We start from the raw sequence: 6,545 nt of genomic DNA on the forward strand, positions 1-6,545 counted from the left end.
TCCCTCCCTTACGCTCTGCGTCTGTCTCTCTCACTCTTTATGTCCCTCTCTCTTTCTGTATATCGCTCACTCATTCTACACCACCTTTTCAACTTTGTCCATGTCCTTTCCTGACATTTATGAGTGTTTCTGCTCATAGGGCAACTGATCCCTACTGTTCCACAGGCCCTGCGGACTAGCAGATGTCTTGAGCCTTTGACTGACTAGCTAGGCCAATAAGCACTGCTAGCTGCCAGTCACATACCAAACTCACCTACAAACAAGCATCTATCAGCAGGCATCTTGTAGGGGAAAATAACAATTGTGTTCACCTAGCCTAAAGTAAGTTTGAAAGTCGCTTTATATTCAACTCTGTCCCTCTCTGTGCTGGTGAGAGACCCTGTCGGTGCCCAGGAGCAAACAAATGTTCTGTCATCAGAGTTTCACTAACCCTCAGATCTCTGTAAATGTCAACGCTAGCGCCTCTCTACACCACTCCCCCATCCTCTCCACCCCAAACTCTAAACTCCAGTCTCAAGATGCCAGGGTCGTCTCTCATCTGTGATGTGACATAGCCCTAAAAGCCAGACAGCAAACACCAGGGCCGGTCAAGGGTCTACCGTCTTGGTGTCCAAATATCAGGCCCCCCAGCACCCCCTAATCTGGGCCGTCCACTCAGAGTGCCTGTCTGCCAGACAGACAGCCTTCATTCTGGCATGACAGGCCAGCCATGCTAAATGATGAGTTCCTCTGAAAAGGTCTCACCACAGGGGTACACCCAGAGTGTCAGCCACCACAGAAATGCTCAGCACATAGTATCAGGCCAGGGCTCATAACTGCATTGAGACATTATCCCAGTGGGCTAAACTGGTTGAAATGACTTGACAAATTACTTTTTGAAATGATGTCAAATGATAATATTCAGCTAGTTGTTGTTCCATTGGGACAGTATACAGGCAATATTCTATGCGACATTGAGTTACAACAACGTCACTTCATTCTGACATAGACAAGGCTAGCATTTCCCGCCACAAAGGAGGAGATTTTTATGTTTTACATTTATTTAACTAGGCAAGTCAGAAATTCTTATTTTACAATGATGGCCTACCCCGGCAAAACCATCCCTTAACCGAGGCAACGCTGTGCCAATTGTGCGCCGCCCTAAGGGACAACCAAAATCACAGCCGGTTGTGATACAGCCCGGGATCAAACCAAGGTCTGTAGTGACGCCTCTAGCACTTAGATGGAGTGCCTTAAACCGCTGTGCCACTCCATCACATGTAAAGTTTAGCGAATACTGCAATTTCCTTGATTTGAGGCAGAATATCACTGAGTTTTGTTTTCACTGTGTCCAATATCTAATATGCATTCACGGTCTCCAAGATCTAATATACATTCGCAGTCTCCAAGATCTAATATGCATTCACAGTCTCCAAGATCTAATATCTGTATCAGATTTAATATCAGTACCAGATGTGCAGTGATACACTGAAATGTCCTGGTGACATTTTATTGCATGTTTTCCCTATATAAGTCTATCCCATATTGCCCATACATGCTGAAAAGTCGACTTTCATCCATCCCTGTCTGTGTGGCTCTATGATAAGACAGTCAGATGAAACGGAAGAGAGGGAGGATATGCTAAATAGCATCAGAATATTTTGACAACACAACAAATCATTACACACAGACCAGACCATTGCATGTGGTGTACACTGGACTCGTCTCGCCTGTGCCCGTCTGTCCTTATAAGCCTCACAATTTATCATCTGACAGTCGAAGCAATGTCACGCTGCTAAGAAACATGCTTTTCTGTAGTGCAAAGGTCAGTTGGAGAGTTAGTTGATTGCTGCAGTATCTCTGTGGTGGCTCAATCCGAAAGCACCAGTGACGCGCACAATACGTAGGTGGTCCAATGAAGCAGATGTTAAGTTACAGGACTGTTTCGCTAGCACAGACTGGAATAGGTTCCAGGATTCATCTGATGGCATTGAAGAGTTTACCACATGAGTCACCAGCATCGTTACTAAGTGCATGGATGACATTGTCCCCACATATCTTAACGAGAAGAAATGGATTACAGGCAAAATCCGCACTGAGCTAATTGCTAGAGCTGCCGCTTTCAAGAAGTAGGACACTAATCCAGGCGTTTATAGGAAATCATGCAATGCCCTATGATGAACCATCAATCAATACAGGACTAAGATCGAATCCTACTACACTGGCTCTGACACTCGTCGCGGAATACAAAGTGAGCCTACCAGATGAGCTAAATGGCTTCTAAGTTTGCTTCGAGGCAAGCAACACTGAACCATGCGAGAGCACCAGCTGTTCCGGATGACTGCGCTCTCCGTAGCTGATGTGATTAAGACCTTTAAACAGGTTAACATTCACAAAGCCGCAGGGCAAGACGGATTACCAGGACGTGCACTTCACTGACATTTTCAACCTCTAATACCTAAATGTTTCAAGCAGACCACCACAGTTCCTGTGCCCAACAACATCAGGATAACCTGTCTAAATGACTACCGCCTCATAGTACTCACGTCTGTAAACATGAAATACTTTGAAAAGTCTGGTCATGGCTCACGTCAACACCATCATCCCAGAAACCCTGGACCCACTCCAATTCGCATACCGCCAAAACAGATCCACAGATGATGCAATCTCTATTGCACTCCATGCTGCTTTTTCCCACCTGGACAAAAGGAATGTCTACGTGAGAATGCTGTTCATTGACTACAGCTCAGCGTTCAACACCATAGTGCCCTCCAAGCTCATCACTAAGCTAAGGACCCTGGGACTGAACACCACGCTCTGCAACTGGATCCTGGACTTTCTGACGGGTTGCCCCCCAGGTGGTGAGCGTAGGCAACAACACATCCGCCATGCTGACCCTCAACACGGGGGCCCCTCAGGGGTGTGTGCTCAGTCCCCTCTTGTACTCCCTGTTCACCCACGACTGTGTGGCCGCCCACAACTCCAACATCATTATTAAGTTTCCCGACGACACAACGTGGTAGGCCTGATCCACAATGACGATGAGACAGCCTATTGGGAGGAGGACCTGGCAATGTGGTTCCAGGACAACAACAACCTCTTTCTCTAAGTGGGCAGGACACAGGAGCTTATCGTGGACTACAGGAAATGGAGGGCCGAACACGCCCCCATTCACATTTACGGGACTGTAGTGGAGCGGGTCGAGAGCTTCAAGTTCCTCGGTGTCCACATCATTAAGGTGGTCTAAGCACACCAACACATTCGTGAAGAGGGCACGACAACAGTCTCTTCCCCCAGGATGCAAGGGAAAATAAACAAATACTCAGTTGAGCAGTGGGCAATGTGCCTATTGAACAGATGGCATACTGACAAGTACCATCTGAAAAGAGCTTCTCAACAGCTCTCTTCAATTGTCATGGAGGCAGTTGTATGAAGTACAGCCCAGCGAGCCTATCACACCCATTTGGAGTGTGTAGTTCAGAACAGGAGAGCACTTACTGATAATGATAGATAATGAAGAGGGATATTGAACGGCAGATCAGAAACAGTCTGGTTTGATGTAAGAACCCATAATGAAATAGCCTTCCACCAAACAGACAAAAAATGGAGACATTGTCTATATTCAAATGTCTGTACGTTTTGCAGGCAGAGACAAATAAATGGGTATTAAATTCTTATTGAAATGAAAAGGCACAACGCTCACTCAACATAGTAACCTATGCGTACATTGTGCCTTCACCTTTTCAATTTTTTATACAACTCGTCACCACTTATTTCAATTATCAATATTTATTTAAACTACAGTCTAATCATATTTAATTTAATTTCCTTGGAAAGATATCTGCCACGTGATTCTCCGCCCATGTAGGCAGCCTACTCTATTTTAATGAGACCACACATAGGCCTACTTGGCAAACTTGAACTCACACGCCCAACTAGGAGAAGAGAGTTAGGCTACTGATGTTGAAGCAGTGAATTCTGAGTGTGTGAATAAAGCAAAAAAGATGTGCTTTTAATACAATAGCAAGGCTTAGGTTAAAATGGGCTTCCAGCCTGGAAGCTGCAGCAGAATTTGAGATTAGATACATTCCTGGCTATTGTCTTTCAAATTAACTCATGGCTAGATGGCTTGCCTAAGGCACATAGCTGTCCTCTGAGTGGAGGCTAAATGCCAGAGATGCAAATGTGGCCTGCTGAGGGCTTATAGCGGTCCTCTGAATGGTGGCTACCCGCCAGAGATGCAAATCACGTCTAGAATGCCAAACTCCAAATGCTGGCGGTAGGAGTTTATAGCCTTGGGAGTAGCGACAGTGGGAAACAGCAAGCGAGGGACATTTTTTGCTATCTGGGTGGCTTACACTGTGTATGTGTGTGCGTGCGTGTGTGTGTCTGTGTGTGCGTGTGTTATGTACGTGCGAGCCCATCATGGTTAAACACCATAGGCTTTATGTGCTGCAGTGTTGTTTATTACACATTCATTACTCATTAATAAAACTTGTTTCGCGCCATACTCTTCTTCCCCCTTCAGGAGTTGATGCCCAATCAACTACATTGTGTTTTGAATCATTGAAATGAGGATCCCCTTGCATCTTGACCAAAATGAAATTGCTAATGAAGAGTGTGTGAAGAAGCACACAGAACATCAGTGGTTGGCCACACAATACGCTCTGCCACTTGACATCAAATAACTCAGTCTGGATGTTTGAAGATGTACATATTAGGATTATGAATGAAGGTCAAATTGATTTAATTGATAACGCATCAGATACAATTCATGTAAAAATGTTTTATATGCAATGTTTGGTTTTCAAAAAGGCTCTTAAAAAGATATATTTGAATACTATAGACTATCACCTGTGAACAAAGAGAAAGAAAAGGCAGAACAAATCATGTCTGGCTTTTAACAAAAATGTGTTATTGCATTACTGAAATAAATATATTGGAGATTTTCATTATCTTGCTCCCCTCTTACAACCTTGGCCAGACAAAACTAACTTGCTACACAGCATATTTTAGGGATGAAAGTAGGGTACTTAAATCAGTGGAGAAAGAAAAACTGATGTGATGGACATTTTAAGCTTGTGCTTTTCTAATAACCAATTTCTGTGTTCATGCAAGTGACTGTTTGAATGAATCCTCACTATCAGTATCTGGAATTTGGCAGTATGCCCAGAATCTTGTTTTGAGAAAGGGATATCTCAGTTTCAAGGTCTCAGCTTAGAGAAGAAGCCTTATGAGGTATTGGTCTGTCACATGCATGACCCAGTATTGGTCAGTCACATGATGGAAGCAAACGTTAATGATGAATTAATTATGAATGATGAATAAGCTAAATCATGCAAATAGAACTTGTCTGTATATAAGAGAACTAATGGGACTGCCCCCCAGTAGAGCTCCTGAACAACGTGTACTTGGTGCATTGAGTTGGTTGGAACCTCTCCAGCATGCTGATATTAAACAATGATTCATTTAAGATTGACTTCGAGTGTCCCTGTGTAGTATTTCCACAACAGACTCTATATAACGTCTGGGTGCAAATCATTGGTTGCTATTATGTTATTATGATGCATTTTATTTTAGAGGGTGGATCGTGCAAAAATCAAATAATGCTATTCTGAGAAGTCATTCTGGTAGGGACTAGGGATTCTACTGACCAACTTTGACTGAAAGAACAACATGCTTGTGAGTCTCAGAATGCCTGATGACAATCCACTCATTTACTCAGATAGAGAGTGAGAGCAACATGATATCATTTAAAAACATAAATCCGGTACAGTTTCTATGTGAATACATCACATTCAATGTGGTGAAGATAAGTGTCACAATATTGACGAATAGAGCAAGAATCAGAGACATAATGCCTAAGTAAATACATTGCATTCAATGATATTGACGCAGAGATATGCATCAAGTAGTTGACACAAAAATCGATTGCATTCATGTCTGTCGGTTTTCTATCTCTCGCTCAATTTATTCTCCATTCCCAGCTCTCCATTTCTCTTTCCCCCTCTATGTGCCTCCCTCTGTCTCTATATCTCCTTTTAATCTCCCCTCCTTCTCTTCTTTCACCCTCTCCCTTTTTCTACCCTCTCTCCCTCCCTCCCCTTTCTTTCACGCTCTCGCTTTCCTCCCTTCCCTTCCCTTCCCTCCCTCTTCCCTCCCCTCCCTCGGTCTTTCGCTCTCTACCTCTTTATCCCCACCTCCTTCTCTTCCTCCCTCTTCTTTCACCCCTCCACCCTCTCCCACCCTCTCTCTCCCTCAATCCGTCTCTCCAGCTCACTCGTTCCTATTAATTATTTTCCTCTCAATTCAATTCTATTTCAATTTAAGGGCTTTATTGGTATGGGAAACATATGTTAACATTGCCAAAGCAAGTGAGGTAGATAATAAACAAAAGTGAAATAAACAATAAAAACGTACGGTAAACATTACACAGTAAACAAAAGTTCCAAAAGAATAAAGACATTTCAAATGTCATATGTCGATATACAGTGTTGTAGCAATGTGCAAATAATTAAAGTAAAAAAGGGAAAATAAATAAACATAAATGTGGGTTATATTTACAA

Source organism: Salmo trutta, chromosome 14, assembly GCF_901001165.1.
Source record: "Salmo trutta chromosome 14, fSalTru1.1, whole genome shotgun sequence".
In the NCBI taxonomy this organism is placed as follows: domain Eukaryota; kingdom Metazoa; phylum Chordata; class Actinopteri; order Salmoniformes; family Salmonidae; genus Salmo; species Salmo trutta.